Genomic DNA, 18378 nt, shown 5'->3' with positions numbered 1-18378 from the left:
AAACTTCTTAATCATGGGCTCACAGGATGCTAGAGGTTGGAAGGAACCAAAGGAGATCATCCAGTCCAAGCCCCCTGCCACAGCAGGACAATCCTATCTAACACAGATCACAGAGGAACACATCCAGACAGGCCTTGAAAGGTTCCAGAGAAGGAGACTCCACAACCTCTCTGGGCAGCCTGTGCCAGTGCTCTGGGACCCTTACAGTAAAGAAGTTCCCCCTTGTGTTGAGGCAGAACCTCTTTTGCTGCAACTTACACCCATAATTTCACCCACAGTTTGTTAAACTCTAATAAAGAACACTGAAACCATTCTCCAAATTAGAATAATCTAATTGCTGAAGAAGAAATTTCTCTCAAGTCCCCATGACAAAACATGGAATATATTATCCTTTGTGTTGGAAGTGGAACCTCTTTTGCTGCAGTGTCTAACCTAAATCTCCTTTCCTCTAGCTCAGATCCATTCCCCCCAGTCCTACCTGACATCCTAAAAAGTGCCTCACCAGCTTTCTTGTAGCCCACTTCAGACACTGGAAGGCCACAGTAAGGTCTCCAATAAACCTCAAGGCTGAGCAGCCCCAACTCCTGCAGCCTGTCCTCATAAGAAAGGAGCTCCTGCCCTCTGATCATCCCTGCTCAAAGAACAGCGTCTTGTAAGAATGAGGGTCAAAGAGAACAAGGTCAAGCACCTGCTATAAATGCCTGTCCTGTCCTGAGGCAATTCTATTCGTAGGCTTGGATGTGCTGTAAAAGATGTTGGTGGCTCATCTACTGAACTAGGAAAGCAGTTGCTCACTGCTTGTATCCCCTGAAAACTGCTGGCAAAGATCAGGTCCCCTGGATTTGTGGCACTGGATCTTCAGGGCAAGATCTTCAGGGCAAGCCTCCTCTAGACGCAGCCAGTATTTGGATTCTGAATTTATTAACCATCTCTGCTTCTTTACATGTAGGTTTCAAAGCAGATTTCAAGCTCTGAAAACTAAATTGGGGCATTTGAACATTAACAATGCTTTAAAGAGGAGAAATGGAAAAGTAGGAAGATTTTCTTTACTTCCTCCCCACCCTGGAAAAGCAGGATGCTTTCAGATCCATGATGACAGCAGTTTTGGCTTCTTAAACAGTCCAATAGGATGGTTTGTCCTGCAGTTGATATTCCTTCCTCTATATTATGCCTTCTTTAATGAATATGAAGGAAATCTGTACAATTAAGTTGTTGTTTTGTTGGGGTTTTCTTTGCTTCAATGCTAATATTTGTAACCCATGAAAGCTGCCTCTTGCAAGTGAAATAAAATACATCTAACTCTCCCCTCCAGTGTTTACCATGAAACCTATGAACCCAACATAAAGTAACCATTCTGCCAAAATACAAAGAGAGCTTTTAGTGGGCTAGAGTGCAGCAAAGCAGTGTATAGAAGCATAGAATCAGTCAGGGTTGGAAGGGGCCACAAGGATCAGCCAGTTCCAACCCCCCTGCCATGGCCAGGGATACCCTACCCTAGAGCAGGCTGCACACAGCCTCATCCAGCCTGTCCTTAAACACCTTCAGGGATGAGGCTTCCACCACCTCCCTGGGCAACCCCTTCCAGGCTCTCACCACCCTCATGCTGAACAGCTTCTTCCAAACATCCAGGCTGAATCTACCCATTGCTATCTTTGCTTCATCCTCCTCAGTCCTATCACTACCTGACAGCCTAAAAAGTCCTTCCCCAGCTTTCTTGTAGCCCACTTCAGATAATGAAGGGCCACAAGGTCACCTGGGAGCCTTCTCTCCAGACTGCACAGCCCCAACTCCCTCAGTCTCTCCTCACAGCAGAGCAGCTCCAGCCCCCTCTGCTCATCCTCATGGCCCTTCTCTGGATACCTTCCAGCACCTCCATATCCCCCTTGTAACAGAAGCTCCAGACCTGGAGGCAATACTAGCTCACAAGTGCCTAAGAGGTCATAACTAGAGCAGCAAACCTTTACACAGCTGAACATTCCTATTGTGATTAATGGAATTTCACACCTCCACGATCCCGAGGCAATCAGCAAAGCACAAAGTGTCTTGGAGCTCAGCACAATACATGACTTCACAGTGCTTCATCAGGGTGAGGACCAAAGAGCACAGACATGCAAATGTACATGCTCACCTGAGGCAAACAAAGCAGCCCCGAGAGAGCAACTGACAGGAAACTACAGAGCTGTGAGCCTGACCTCAGTGCCTGGCAAGGTGATGGAACAGGTCCTCTTGAGTGCCATCACAAAGCACCTACAGGATGGCCAAGGGATCAGGCTCAGCCAGCATGGGTTTAGGAAGGGCAGGTCCTGCCTGACCAACCTGATCTCCTTTTATGATCAGGTTCCTGCCTGGTGAATGTGGGGCAGGCTGTGGACATAGTCTACCTGGACTGCAGCAAAGCCTTTGACACTGTTGGCCACGAGAAGCTCCTGGCCAAGCTGGCAGCTCATGGCTTGGAGAGATTCACTGTGTGCTGGATCAAGAACTGGCTGGATGGCAGAGCCCAGAGAGTGGTGGTGAATGGTGCCACATCCAGCTGGCAGCTGGCACTAGTGGTGTGCCCCAGGGATCAGTGCTGGGCCCAGTCCTGTTCAATATCTTTATTGATGATCTGGAGCAGGGGATTGAGTCCAGCATCAGTAAGTTTGCAAGTGACAGCAAGCTAGGAGCAGCTGTGGAGCTGTTGGAGGGTAGCAGAGCCCTGCAGAGGGACCTGGCCAGGCTGGATGGGTGGGCAGAGGCCAATGGGATGAGATTGAACAAGGCCAAGTGCAGGGTTCTACACTGAGGCCACAACAACCCCAAGCAGTGCTACAGGCTGGGGACAGAGTGGCTGAGAGCAGCCAGGCAGAGGGACCTGGGGGTACTGATAGATAGTAGGCTAAAGATGAGGCAGCAGTGTGCCCAGGTGGCCAAGAGAGCCAACGGCATCCTGGGCTGGCTCAGGAGCAGTGTGGGCAGCAGGACAAGGGAGGTTCTTCTGCCCCTGTACTCAGCACTGCTCAGGCCACCCCTGGAGTGCTCTGTCCAGTCCTGGGCTCCTCAATTCAAGAGAGATGTTGAGGTGCTGGAAGGTGTTCAGAGAAGGGCAATGAAGCTGATGAAAAGTCTGGAACACAAACCCTGTGAGGAGAGGCTGAGGGAGCTGGGGGTGTGCAGCCTGCAGCAGAGGAGGCTCAGGGCAGAGCTCATTGCTGTCTGCAGCTGCCTGCAGGGAGGCTGTAGCCAGGTGGGGTTGGGCTCTTCTCCCAGGCAAGCAGCAACAGAACAAGGGGACACAGTCTCAAGTTGTGCCAGGGCAGGTCTAAGCTGGATGTTAGGAGGAAGTTGTTGGCAGAGAGAGTGATTGGCATTGGAATGGGCTGCCCAGGGAGGTGGTGGAGTTGCTGTGCCTGGAGATCTTCAAGAAGAGACTGGCTGGGGCACTTAGTGCCATGGTCTGGTTGACTGGATAGGGCTGGGTGCTAGGTTGGACTGGATGATCTTGGAGGTCTCTTCCAACCTGGTCGATTCAATGATTCTATGATTCTAATATGAAGCTGTAATAAAACTAAAACTAAGTGTTTGGTCTGGGGAGGGGTTTGGTGGAGGTTTTATTCATTTGGTTTTATTTTGAGGTTTGGTCTTTTTTTTTGTTATTTTGCTTTGTTTTATCAGTAGTGGTTTGGGGTTTGTTTTTTAATGGACACATGGAGGCTACCTGCTTTCTGGTTTTAGATCTTAGCCCACCTTTTTGTCACCTTTTTTTTGTCCCTGAGAGTAGCCTGCTTTACAATTCATCACAGCCATCAGCTTAGAAACAAGCTGCAATTATTCACGTGCACTGTCAAATCCTATTTCAGCTGCCTGGGTACTCCACTGAGGGATTCAAACAGTCCTAGATGAGGACAATGTAATTAGCTTCTCCAACTATAATTTCATGAAACACAATTTGTTTCCCCCTGTAATTCAGTCGTCAGCACAGAAGGGACAGAACCAGTGCAGAGCTATTGGCACTTGAGCAGCCTCTGGACCTCACTGTACTGCACAATGAATGCACCCAGGCAGTTAATGCAGCACTCTGCTGATGTGGCTTAATAACACCTACTGTGGGAAAGCATCCTATGGGCTTTATGCTGGTGCTTTTCCAGAGAAAGAAAACTTAAACAACAACAAAAATGTCCAAAAATCCCTCCTGGGAGGAAATGCATTGTGCAAACCAGATGTGAAAGTGACAGGGTGGAAAGCAAAGTGTGGACCTGTCACACACCCTCCTCAGCAATCAAGGACTCTGGTGGCCAGCAAGTACAACAGTGTGCTGAGGACACTGACACTCCTTGAGTGCTGTGTCCAGTTCTGGGCTCCTCAGTCCTTCAAGAGAGATGTTGGAAGGTGTCCAGTGAAGGGTGACAAAGCGGGGGAGGGGCCTGGAGCACAGCCCTGTGAGGAGAGGCTGAGGGAGCTGGGGGTGTGCAGCCTGCAGCAGAGGAGGCTCAGGGCAGAGCTCATTGCTGTCTGCAGCTGCCTGCAGGGAGGCTGTAGCCAGGTGGGGTTGGGCTCTGCTGCCAGGCAGCCAGCAACAGAATGAGGGGACACAGCCTCAAGTTGTGCCAGAGGAGGTCCAGGCTGGATGTTAGGAGGAAGTTGTTGTCAGAGAGAGTGATTGGCATTGGAATGGGCTGCCCAGGGAGGTGGTGGAGTCTCTGTGCCTGGAGGTGTTGAAGCCAAGCCTGGCTGGGGCACTTAGTGCCATGGTCTGGTTGATTGGCCAGGGCTGGGTGCTAGGTTGGACTGGATGAGCTTGGAGCTCTCTTCCAACCTGGCTGATTCTATGATTCTATGATTCCAGTGCAGGCTTGGGTTGATCTTTCTTTTGCTGCAGAAGATCATTACATTATCATCAAGTGGTGAAAGCTTTGGGGAGTCCAAATGTCAGCACTGTAGAGACATATGTCATTCAAGTCTGGAAAGGGATTTTGCCATGACCTGCAGAAGGTTAATGCATATTAAGCAGGGATGATTTTGTCAAGTCCTGTGCCTATTAGGTTGTCTGGTTTTCACGAGACCACAGACCACCTTTATTGGGAATGCCATATGCCACATGCCACAGCCTCATGTGCTGTTTTCAGGCAGAACAGCTAAACAGTACTTTGCTGAGGCTTCTTCTGCTATGCAAAGCCCTGCAGAGGCTTGCCACCTCTGTCTTGTAAACCATGCCCTTGCAAATTGCCTGCACTTTGTAGTCCACAGATAACCAGTTCTGGGCTCCCCAGTACAAGAGAGACAGGGATCTACTTGAAAGAGCCCCAGGGAGAGCTATGAAGATGATTAAGGGGAAGGAGCACTGCCCTATGAGGAGAGACTGAGGGACATGGGGCTGGTTAGTCTGGAGAGAAGTCTGAGACGGGATCTGATCATTGTCTATCAATATCTGAGGACTGGGGGGTCAGGAAGGAAGGGACAGGGATTGCCTCTGCTCACTTGTGCCCTGGGATAGGACAAGGGCAAGGATGGAAACTGCAGCACAGGAAGTACCACCTCAACGTGAGGAAGAACTTCTTGACTGTAAGAGTGACAGAGCCCTGGCACAGGCTGCTGTGAGAGTCTAAATCATCTCCCCCTTGTTCATCCACAACGACAAAGATTGCCTTTGTTACCTGCTTGGACTTCTCTTCCAACCTGGTTGGTTCTATGATAAATATGAAAGCTTGTATAGAATCATAGAATCAAGCAGGTTGGAAGAGAGCTCCAAGCTCAGCCAGTCCAACCTAGCACCCAGCCCTACCCAACCAACCAGACCATGGCACTCAGTGCCCCAGCCAGGCTTGGCTGCAACACCTCCAGGCACAGCCACTCCACCACCTCCCTGGGCAGCCCATTCCAATGCCAATCACTCTCTCTGACAACAACTTCCTCCTAACATCCAGCCTGAACCTGCCCTGGCACAGCTTGAGACTGTGTCCCCTTGTTCTAATGCTGGTTGGCTGGCAGAAGACCTGACCCACCTGGCTACAACCTCCCTTCAGGGAGCTGCAGACAACAATGAGCTCTGCCCTGAGCCTCCTCTGCTGCAGGCTGCACACTCTCAGCTCCCTCAGCCTCTCCTCACAGGGCTGTGCTCCAGGCCCCTCCCCAGCCTTGCTGCCCTTCTCCAAACACCTTCCAGCACCTCAACATCTCTCTTGAATGGAGGAGCCCAGAACTGGACACAGCACTCAAGGTGTGGCCTGAGCAGTATTGAGTCCAGAGGCACAAGAACCTCCCTTGTCCTGCTGCCCACACTGCTCCTGTGCCAGGCCAGGATGCCTTGTCAGCTTTTTGGAGATGGGATAGTCTGATGAGGGGGAAAGAGAAGCAATCTGATGAAGGATCTGCTTCTTGAGTGCTACAACCAAGTGCTACAATTGCTTTGCCTCCTACAATACAATCAGCTTCCAAAGTCTACAGATCCTTTGTGTCCATAAGCTCTTTTGCAGGGAAACTCCCTCCTCCTTTTTGGAGGGATCAGTCAGAAATTCTGGGTTCTCAGCACCACCCAAGTCCAGCCAATCATTCTTTGCCAATTTCTGCCTCTCCCCACCCCCCTCCCCCCTTTGTTTCAGAAACAAAATAAAATAGCTACACATTTTCTTAATTAAAATTCCTCTTTCTTTTTGTTTTTCTTTAAAGAAAAAAAAAGCCCAACATCCATTTCCCCCTGTATGAATGCTGCCTATTGTTACTTTCTAAAATAATCTTTGGTGGATTTAACAAATGCCAGGCTTTCATCAGGATTCTGCACCAGCATTCTTGCTTAGAGAGCTCTGAGAAATTCAATTAGAAGAGAAGCAGCCCTACTAATGCAGAATGAGTTATTTGAATACAGGGGGTTGAGTTCTTTCTGGTTTTCCTTTTACATCTGTTTGTTGTGTAGTGCATCAAAGGCAGTCGACTCCTGGGCTTTTAGTTAATGCTTTCATGTAGTTAGCCAACTTAATACAACTTAAACTTAATAACTTTTAGTTCATAGAATCATAGAACCAATCCAGCAGGTTGGAAGAGAGCTCCAAGCTCAGCCAGTCCAACCTAGCACCCAGCCCTGCCCAACCAACCAGACCATAGCACTAAGTGCCCCAGCCAGGCTTGGCTTCAACACCTCCAGGGATGGCGACTCCACCACCTCCCTGGGCAGCCCATTCCAGGGTTTAATGACCCTTTCCCTGAGGAAGTGCTTCCTAACATCCAAACTAAACCTCCCTCCAGCTCCAGGCCCTCTCATCCTGTCACAAGTTGCCTGGGAGCAGAGCCTGACCCCCACCTTATTACAGCTTCCCTTCCTGTAGCTGTACAGTGTGCTATGGTCCCCCCTGAGTCTCCTCTTCTCCAGGGTAACCATTCCCATCTCCTTCAACCTCTCCTCAGCAGCCTTCCCCTCCAGTCCCCTCCCTCCTCAGTCTCATTGCTCTCCCCTGGACCAGCTCCAGCCCCTCAATATCTCTCTTGCAGTGAGGGGCTGAGAGCTGCACACAGTGCTTGAGGTGAAGCCTCCCCAGTGCCAGCCCAGGGGCAGGATTACACCCCCAGTGCTGCTGGCCACACTATGCCTGACACAAGCCAAGATGCCCTTGGCCTTCCATGCCAGCTGGGCACACTGCTGGCTCATGCCCAGCCTGTTACCACCCAGCACTGCCAGGTCTCTCTCTGCCAAGCTACTCTCCAGCCACTCACCCCCTCAGCCTGTAGCACTGCGTGGGGGTATTGTGGCCAAGTATAGGACCCTGCACTTGGCTTTGTTAAACCTCTTGTTGAGCTGCTGCTTTGTCAGTCTGATTTTCCAGGAGCACATCTGTAGTGCATTTCTGTGGCTGCAAGCTATCACTTTGCTGAGTGAACACAGCATCATCTGCTTTCACAAAGGCAAGGAAACACAGTGGCTGCTCTCTAAGTGATCAGAACCATAATGAGTAATTACTTGCAACACAACTTGTTAATTTTGAGCAGTTATTATGGCCAGATTAAGTAAGCTAAAATACTGTTCAGAAAGGCAACAAAACATCAGTTGTCAATGGCTAGAATAAAATATTACATGTGTGTTATAAGCTAAAATAAAGTGGACAAAAGGGTGAGGAAGTTTACTGGCATAGGGCTAATGCCCATCAGATGGTGCAGGTGAAGATTCAACAGACATTCAGGAAGTGAGAAGAGCACCAAATGTGCACAAACCCACATTCCCATCAGCCAGGGAGCCAACAACATAACAGAGCCACAGGCTGGGCAGAATCACTTTAGGCATTCAGTACACTTCATACAACAGACATGCACAAGGCCAACTTTCTAATGAAACTTATTTGCACTGAGCTCAACCCTCTCTGATACCTTATCATAGAATCAGAGAATCAGCCAGGTTCAAGAGACCTCTGAGCTCATTCTGTCCAACCTAGCACCCAGCCCTAGCCAGTCAACTAGACCATGGCACTAAGTGCCTCATCCAGGCTTTGCTTCAACACCTCTAGGGATGGCGACTCCATCGCCTCCCTGGGAAGCCCATTCCAATGTTCTTATGTCCAATTCTCCATCACTGAACCATATCCCTCACAACATTTCTTTCCTGAATGCATCAGAAGACTGGCTGGGGCACTTAGTGCCATGGTCTGGTTAATTGGGCAGGGCTGGGTGATAGATTGGACTGGATGAGCTTGGAGGTCTCTTCCAACCTGTTTGATTCTATGAGTCTATGAAGTGGACCTTCAGAATCCTTTACATATCTACTGTGCATCTTCAAATGCCAGATGAGTGCAGGATGGTACCAAGGTAAAATCAAATGACAGAAAATGTATTTCTCAATCTGGGAAAGCTGAGAAGATGCAGCACAGACAAAACTGGCATGCATTTAGATTCCTCTCCCCACTGAGAAGGGACAAGCATGGTGGCAAAAGCCAAGATCCAGCTTGGACCATCTGAGAAAATGAATTTCAAAACTGCAAAGAATCCTTCTGCCAGCAGGGTTCTGTTCAACAATCCCTATCATCTGCCAGCACGCTGCATGCAAGCTCTTGCCTACATGGAAGAGCAGAAGGCATGCAAGTTAATGACCTCTACTGTGCACTGAGCACTTACAGAGCTCTCTGGAAGGGAGCTGCTGAACTGACTGACCTGTGTGCAACCTGGCCTCTGGTGGGTACCTCTTGCTGGCACCTGGCTTCTATCAGTGCATTAATGGACTATGAGAAAGAAATCTTAGGGAGAATAAATCTTATGAGGAGTAATTGAGGGAGCTGGGGATGGTTAGTGTGAGAAAGAGAAGCCTGAGGGGAGACCTCACTGCTCTCTACAACTACCTAAAGGGACATTGTGGAGAGGTTGCTGCTGGGCTCTGCTCACAGGTATTTGGAGACAGAACAAGGGGGAATGGCCTCAAGCTGAGGCTGGGGAGGGTTAGTTTGGACATTAGGAAAAAGCTTTTCACAGAGAGAGTGGTCAGGGACTGGAATGAGCTGCCCAGGGAGGTGGTGGAGTCACCCAGCCTGGATGTGCTGTTTAAGGGTGGTTTGGATGTGGTGCTTAGGGCTATGGTTTAAGGTGGATCCTGTAGAGTAAGGTTCTAAGTTGGACTCGGTGATCCTGAGGGGCTATGCCAACAATCTCCTTGGGCAACCTGTGCCAGTGGATGTTAGGAAGAAGCTCTTTGCAGTGAGGGTGGTGAGACACTGACACAGGTTGCCCAGGGAGGTTGTGGAGCACAGAATCACCCAATGGGATCAAAGATTACATAGGCAGGGACACCTCCCAACCTATTCCACCAGAATAGGTTGCTTAAGGCCTCACCCAACCTGGCCTTGAACACCTCCAGGGAGGTTGTGGAGCACAGAATCAGCCAATGTGATCAAAGATCCCATTGGCTGATTCTGTGCTCCACAACCTCCCTGGGCAACCTGTGCCAGTGTCTCACCACCTTTGCTGTAAAGAACTTCTTCCTAACATCCAGTTTCAATCTCCCCTCTGCCAGTTCAAACCCATTCCTCCTCATCCTGTCATTACAACACCTTGTCAGTAGTCCCTCCCCAGGCTTCTTGTATCCCCCTTAAGATACTGGAAGGCTACTCCATGGTCATCTCAAAGCCTTCTCTTCTCCAGGCTGAACAGCCTCAACTCTTGTAGCCTGTCCTCACAGCAGAGCTGCTCCAACCCTCTGCTCAAATGCAGTAACAAAAGCTTTACTGATCTTTAAGAAATATCTTGGAGGATTTTTCCCTTGGAAGCTACTGAGATGTAAGAAAACTCTATCAAAGAAAGACACAGTTCAGCAGTGCACTTCTGAAACGAGATTTTCCCTGGATTTAAGAGCTCTTGCAACATCTGCAAAACCCTGACAAGCCATTGCCAAAGCATTTGGTAATTGCCAAATATAAGAATGAGCTCGACTTAAATTGAAAAGGAAAAGAAAAAAGTAACCTAGAGTTGTCCAAGAGAATCATAGAGTCACAGAAGCAGGCAGGGTTAGAAGGGACCACAAGGATCATCCAGTTCCAACCTCCCTGCCATGGGCATGGACACCCTACCCTAGACAAGGCTGGCCAGAGCCTCATAGAATCATCATCACCATCATAGAATCAACCAGGTTGGAAGAGACCCCCAAGATCATCTATTCCAACCTAGCACCCAGCCCCATCCAGTCAACCAGACCATGGCACTAAGTGCCCCAGCCAGGCTTTGCTTCAACACCTCCAGGCACAGTGACTCCACCACCTCCCTGGGCAGCCCATTCCAATGCCAATCACTCTCTCTGCCAACAACTTCCTCCTAACATCCAGCCTAGACCTGCCCTGGCACAACTTGAGGCTGTGTCCCCTTGTTCTATTGGTGGCTGCCTGGCAGAAGAGACCAACCCCACCTGGCTACAGCCTCCTTTCAGGTAGTTGTAGACAGCAATGAGGTCAGCCCTGAGCCTCCTCTGCTGCAGGCTGCACAACCCCAGCTCCCTCAGCCTCTCCTCAGAGCGTTTGTGTTCCAGGCCCCTCACCAGCTTTGTCATCCACCCTGGCCTCAAACACCTCCAGCCATGGGGCATCAACCACCTCCCTGGGCAACCCATTCCAGCCTCTCACCACTCTCATGCTCAACAACTTCCTCCTCACCTCCAGCCTCACTCTCCCCACCTCCAGCTTTGCTCCATTCCCCCCAGTCCTGGCACTCCCTGAGAGCCTCAAAAGTCCCTCCCCAGCTTTTTTGTAGCCCCCTTCAGATACTGAAAGTCCATAAGAAGGTCACCTGGGAGCCTCCTCTGCTCCAGCCTGCACAGCCCCAACTCTCTCAGTCTGTGCTCACAGCAGCACTGCTGCAGCCTCTGAGCATCCTCCTGGCCCTGCTCTGGACACTCTCCAGCATCTCCACAGCCCTCTTGTAATAGCACAGTTAAAAAGCACAATGTGGGCTCAAAAGGACAGAAAAACTTCCCACATTGGGTCTTGGGCTTTTTTCTGTGTTGCTAAAGAAAGGAAGACTGGTTAAGTTTTAGGCTTATATGCTGACTTCTGCTGGTCTTGGGTAACTTTTCTCTTCTATTCATCTCTTAGCCTCCCTCCTGTTTGTCTCATTCTCCCATAGGGACTGCAAAGGTCAGATATGCATTAAAGAAGGGTTTAAAAGAGGATATGAGTGCCTAAAATGCACAGGAATTTGGCATCTCATTCCAAGGAAATTAACCTGACAAAACCTGCTTATGGCCCCAGTGGTGACTAAGTTCCCCCAAATCAGCTTTTTTTTTTGCCCTAATTTTCCTTCTAATTGCAATTCTCTGCATGCTGAGAAGCTACTGCCTCTTGCCAAGGTGGCTATGGCAGGGACCAATCCTACACATCAGCATTCAGAAAATGCAGGCCCTGCACATTCTGCCTTGGGAACAAATCTGTTAAGTTTTATAAACTGCAGCTGCAGGACTGTGCTCAAGAAATGGAGTTTTGGCCACTGCTCCCTTTTATTGCACCTCTGCAGAAGGAGAAACTGAACCAGTTTCCCATATTGCATCCAAAAAGAGGAATCCATCATGGAGAAACACAGGCTCAAAGGATGTTAGGGGTTGGAAGGGATCCAAAGAAATCACTGAGTCCAACTCCCCTGCCAGAGCAGGACCACACAGTCTAGGCTCAGGTCACGCAGCAACATATCCAAACAGGCTTTCAAAGACTCCAGAGAAGGAGACTCCACAACCTCTCTGAGGAGCCTGTTCCAGTGCTCTGGGACCCTTCCAGTCAAGAAGTTCCCCCTTGTGTTGAGCTGGAACCTCCTGTGCTGCAGCTTCCATTCATTGCTCCTTGTCTTATCATGAGGAGCAACTAGACGTTAGGGAAGGGTTCTTTACAGTGAGGGTGGTGAGACATTGGAACAGGTTGCCCAGGTAGGTGACCTCCAGGCTCATCCAGTCCAACCTAGCACTCAGCCCTACCCAGTCAACCAGACCATGGCACTAAGTGCCCCATCCAGGCTTGTCTTGCACACCTCCAGGGATGGCGACTCCACCACCTCCCTGGGCAGCCCATTCCAATGCCAATCACTCTCTCTGCCAACAGCTTCCTCCTAACATCCAGCCTAGACCTCCCCTGGCACAGCTTGAGACTGTGTCCCCTTGTTCTGTTGCTGGCTGCCTGGCAGAAGAGCCCAACCCCACCTGGCTACAGCCTCCCTTCAGGGAGCTGTAGACAGCAATGAGCTCTGCCTTGAGCCTCCTGTGCTGCAGGCTGCACACCTCCCCTAGGCTCTCCTCCTTGTGTTCCAAGGTTCCTTTTTTCCTTCCTGCAATTGCTTTGACATAAACCAAATCAGCTCAGAAAATACTCATCCTGTACACTCTCACACTTAAAACTTCCATTAAGTCACATCATGGGGAAGCAACACCAGGGCTCTGATAGGCATTGTTAAGAGGAGCACAAACTTCTAAGAAATGAATTATGACTCTCCTTTAAGACCAAATGGGAAGCAGAGGATGAGTCTCAGCTATTTCAATTCATCTTTTCTGTGTTCCCATGGTGGCAACACTGGCATTTTGTTTCTGCTCTTTCTTTTCCCTTAACAATAGGGATTCACAAGGCACCACTTGAGATCTTTTCATGCAAAGGATATGAGGACACATTTGGATCCTCTTGCTATGATTATCTGAGCAGTCCCTAGTGCCTGTGTTAATGAGGCATGTTATGTGCCAATAGCTATTGGAGTTAACCTTTTCAACTTCTTGAACTCCTACTTTGCTCTCATAAAGCACCCCCGAAGGGCTTGGTCAGCAGAGTTACCAAATTAGCATTTTTCTAGGCATTTAAGAGTGCACAAAAAATCATAGATACATTCAGGTTAAAACAAACAAGACCTGTGTGATCATGAAGTCCACTGCCAAGCACTACATCTACATAGCATGCATGTATCTTTAAATCATAGAATCATGGAATCAACCAGGTTGGAAGAGAGCTCCAAGCTCAGCCAGCCCAACCTAGCACCCAGCCCTGCCCAACCTAGCACCCAGCCCTGCCCAACCAACCAGACCATGGCACTAAGTGCCCCAGCCAGGCTTGGCTTCAACACCTCCAGGGATGGCCACTCCACCACCTCCCTGGGCAGCCCATTCCAATGCCAATCACTCTCTCTGACAACAACTTCCTCCTAACATCCAGCCTAGACCTGCCCTGGCACAGCTTGAGACTGTGTCCCCTTGTTCTGTTGCTGCAACCCCCCCAAACAACTGCTCCTACCTGAATACACCAACAAAACTACAGACCAAAATAAAAAAATGTTCTGCTGAAGGCATCACAGGCTCAGAGGATGTCAGGGCTTGGAAGGGACCCAAGGAGATCATCCAGTCCAACCCCCCCTGCCAGAGCAGGATCTAGCATAGATCACACAGGAACACATCCAGACAGGCCTTGCAAGGCTCCAGAGAAAGAGACTCCACAGCCTCTCTGGGCAGCCTGTTCCAGTGCTCTGGGACCCTTCCAGTCAAGAATTTCCCCCTTGTGTTGAGCTGGAACCTCCTGTGCTGCAGCTTCCATCCATTGCTCCTATCCCAGGGAGCAGTGAGCAGAGCCTGTCCCCCTCTCCCGACCCCCAGCCCTCAGGTATTTATAAACATTGATCAGACCCCTCTCAGCCTTCTCTTCTCCAGACTAAACAGCCCCTGAGCCCTCAGCCTCTCCTCATCAGCAGTGCTCCAGTCCCCTAATCATCCTTGTAGCCACTCTACATCCTTGTAGCAAGTGGTGCATTGACTGCAGGAACCTTCTCTTCCAGTATAATGTTTGCATTTGCTACTTCTTAAAGTGTTCTTGTTTTGCCTGTTCCCTATGTGTATGGGTATCCAAAACCATGTGTTTTGAACCTTGTAAATGAGTTTCCTGGTGAGATTTAATGTTAACAAACAGTTTTCATAGTTATTAACTACCTATTATCTAATTAAGAGATAGTTACAACTATCTGTTAACTAAACTATTGACTTTTGGATATCAAAATTAATACAGATTGTACATTTCACACAATTCCATAACAGTTAGTTACAAAATATGTATTAAAAAGAACCCCACTGCCATCCAATTACGCTTTACAAAGCACTTGCAAAAGGTTTCATCTCCTCACTGACTTCCATAGGTGCACACAGTTTGTAAAGGCTTAGTCACTACAATCACAGCTTTGTATAGAAGGAGTATTGTCAGCTCATGATACTATTGTGACCTCATGAGAGCATTGTTACCCCATGCTAGTATTGTCTTCTCATGATACTATTGTGACCTCATGATAGCATTATTACCCCATGCTAGTATTGTCAGCTCATGATACTATTGTGACCTCATGATAGCATTGTTACCCCATGCTAGTATTGTCTTCTCATGATACTATTGTGACCTCATGATAGCATTATTACCCCATGCTAGTATTGTCAGCTCATGATACTATTGTGACCTCATGATAGCATTATTACCCCATGCTAGTATTGTCAGCTCATGATACTATTGTGACCTCATGATAGCATTGTTACCCCATGCTAGTATTGTCTTCTCATGATACTATTGTGACCTCATGATAGCATTGTTACCCCATGCTAGTATTGTCTTCTCATGATACTATTGTGACCTCATGATAGCATTATTACCCCATGCTAGTATTGTCAGCTCATGATACTATTGTGACCTCATGATAGCATTGTTACCCCATGCTAGTATTGTCAGCTCATGATACTATTGTGACCTCATGATAGCATTGTTACCCCATGCTAGTATTGTCAGCTCATGATACTATTGTGACCTCATGATAGCATTGTTACCCCATGCTAGTATTGTCAGCTCATGATACTATTGTGACCTCATGATAGCATTGTTACCCCATGCTAGTATTGTCAGCTCATGACAGTATTGTCACCCCATGATAGTATTGCCATCTCATGACAGTATCGTCACCCCATGCTAGTATTGTCACCCCATGCTAGTATTGTCACCTCATGCTTTTCCAAGCCCAGTATGAAGGAGATACTCATCTGACCAACTGAAGATGATGTCATCAGAAATTACCTAAGAAGTCCTTCATAACTGGGCCAGTTTCTATGTTGTACCAGTGCCCTGCCACCCGAGTTCCTGCTTCTCAATTTCAGAAAGCTGTCCTCACAGGACATCTACAGCACACTGGTGTTTTGCTGACATCCTTCTATCACTCTTTGTACCAGTACAGGATTCCTTGTGCAGGGTCTTACCATCTGAATGCAGGAATCTGGTGAGAGAAACCTGGGAAATGGTCAAATTCATCAGCTAGATTAACTACAGGTTTTAAACCTCTGCAGTCCATGCAGGATGCTGGCATCCAACACTCCCATTTGGATGTGCCAATAGGTGATAAAGACATGCATGACACTTTGTAATGTGACCTCACTTCACCCACCCAACAGGCCATAACTCTGTATCACTGCAGACATGCCAGGGACTGCCCTGTGGCCACAAGCTCGCTCACCACATAGCTGCCTGTGGAAACAGTGCAGGTGCCTGTCCTGTTAGGTGCAACCACCTGTGGCCACGAGACAAACCCCAGCATCATTGCCAAGTAGGGCAGCAGGGCCAGTGTGCAGCAGCAGGTGCACAAAGCAGCCCAACTGATACGCAGTGAGGGCCTTTTCGGAAGGCAGCAGGAGAAGGCAGACTGGCTGATCTTGTTGGGGACCACATGCTAACCACAGAATCATAGAATCAACCAGGTTGGAAGAGACCTCCAAGATCATCCAGTCCAACCTATCCCCCAGCCCCATCCAGTCAACTAGAGTGCCTCATCAAGTCTTTTCTTGAACATCTCCAGGGACGGTGACTCCACCACCTCCCTGGGCAGTCCATTCCAATGCCAATCACTCTCTCTGTGAAGAACTTCCTCCTAACATCCAATCTATACTTCCCCCAGCACAACTTGAGACTGTGTCCCCTTGTTCTGGTGCTGGTTGCCTGGAAGAAGAGGCCAACCCCACCTGCCTACAACCTCCCTTCAGGTAGTTGTAGACAGCAGTCCTGACCTCTTCCAGGGAGCAGCCCAGAGCTGGCCAGAGCACCTCTAACACTGAAATATTATATATATATAACATCCTCTAGTACTGAAATATTCAAGAGGTTTTCAGAACACCTCATTCACAGCTGATGGCCAAAAGATCTTGAGTCCTTTTGAAAGAGTTAGGTTTCACATTTGTCCCTGACTTGAGCATCTCATCAGTTGTTGGGCAGCTGGTTGGATAGACCAGAGACAGATTAGAAGTCCCCAATAACTAAGACAAAGTGGTATTTAAATCAAATCTAGACAAGCCACACACTACAGATTCTGTCTAATGCTGAGGCATACTTGAACAGCACACAAAGAGCTGACATCAGTTAACCTCTCTTGTGATCAAAGAGAGATTAGATTGGAACTAGTAACGTAGTGCATGGTATTTGACTTAATATCCAAATACATCAGTACCATCACGTACAAGAGTCCTGTCCCAGGAGTAAAATTCAGATTTTCAGGTGAGCAAGTGACTAAGTTTCTTTCTTGACAAACCATACACTCCCCAGACCTGTATAAAGATGACTTTGGCCTCGCATTTCTTTGAACTGCAAGCGAACAGAAATATGTATGAAGCTGGCATTTCCCAAAGCCACAGGTGAGCTGACAGAACATCAGACTACTGCAGAGACTTGCCAACTGATGGAGTCCTCAGTGCCTGCAAGATGTTCAGAGCTTTCACTATATACATTCTTTTCCCTCTCCATTCTCTCTTGTTTCACACCACATTCAGTAAGACGCACACTCAAGCTCCCTGCTCTCTTCACATGCTGCTTCTGCCCTGTTACCCCTCTTCCTTCCTTCCTTCCTTCCTTCCTTCCTTCCTTCCTTCCTTCCTTCCTTCCTTCCTTCCTTCCTTCCTTCCTTCCTTCCTTCCTTCCTTCCTTCCTTCCTTCCTTCCTTCCTTCCTTCCTTCCTTCCTTCCTTCCTTCCTTCCTTCCTTCCTTCCCTTCCTTCCTTCCTTCCCTCCTTCCTCTCTTCCTTCCCTCCTTCCTTCCTTCCTTCCGTCCTTCCTTCCTTCCTCCCTTCCTCCCTTCCTCCCTTCCTCCCTTCCTCCCTTCCTTCCTCCCTTCCTTCCTCCCTTCCTTCCTCCCTTCCTTCCCCTTCTTTTTTTTACTTCTACTCTTTCCAAGTAATTTAAACCCCTTTCTTAACAACAGTTCACTCACAAAATGCACCGAACCATCACTTGACTCCATTTGCTTGTCCACTGAAACATTTATCACTTTGGTGTCATAATACAATCTGTCAACCTTCCAGAGAACTGAACAATCTTTTAGCAGTGTTTGAACAGTAATAACCCTGGTGGAGACCTCCAGCTGAGACCACACACTGCTGAGCACTAAAATTACATTGAACCACATGACAGCAGCGCATCAGTTTTGCTGTTTTGCTGAACACAGAATACATCTTATGTGCATACCTTGAATTGTGTATATACATATATATGCATGACTATATAAATTGCTTAAGCACAACTTTTATATACATATGAGTGTCATTTAAATATAAGTAAGCTTTTTCCATGTAAAAAAAACCCCACTTCTCCTATATACAGCTTACTTAATTGACAGCGAGAGCTTTTCAGAGCGCATTAGGTGGAGTTTTTCCTGAAACAAGAGGAATTTAAAAGCAAGCAAACAAGCAAAAAATCCTTAGATTTAAAAACTATGCAGGTATCAAAGCAGAAAAAGCTCTCAATCATTTCCTAGGTCAAATCTTTCCATTTCAAAATGTAACTGAAAATCAACAGAAATGAGGAAAATTTATGCCGATGGTAAATATACAGAGGTAGGCTGCAAATAAACGAATTATCAGACAGTAACAGAGTTGTTCTAAAGTAATAGCATATAAAAAATCTCATTTTGTATTTCAGAA

At 48.1% G+C, this 18378-nt stretch overlaps 1 protein-coding gene across 49 annotated transcripts in view; it reads right to left on the bottom strand.

Moving 5' to 3' along the window:
* Positions 1-18378, bottom strand: part of RIMS2 (regulating synaptic membrane exocytosis 2) — a 493599-nt gene that overhangs the window by 40524 nt on the left and 434697 nt on the right. The gene's annotated exons all lie outside the window — the stretch shown is intronic.

Source organism: Pogoniulus pusillus, chromosome 14, assembly GCF_015220805.1.
Source record: "Pogoniulus pusillus isolate bPogPus1 chromosome 14, bPogPus1.pri, whole genome shotgun sequence".
Taxonomy (NCBI): Eukaryota; Metazoa; Chordata; class Aves; order Piciformes; family Lybiidae; genus Pogoniulus; species Pogoniulus pusillus.
The sequence above is the reverse complement of the archived record's forward strand: the minus strand, read 5'-3'. Positions and strand labels throughout refer to the sequence as shown.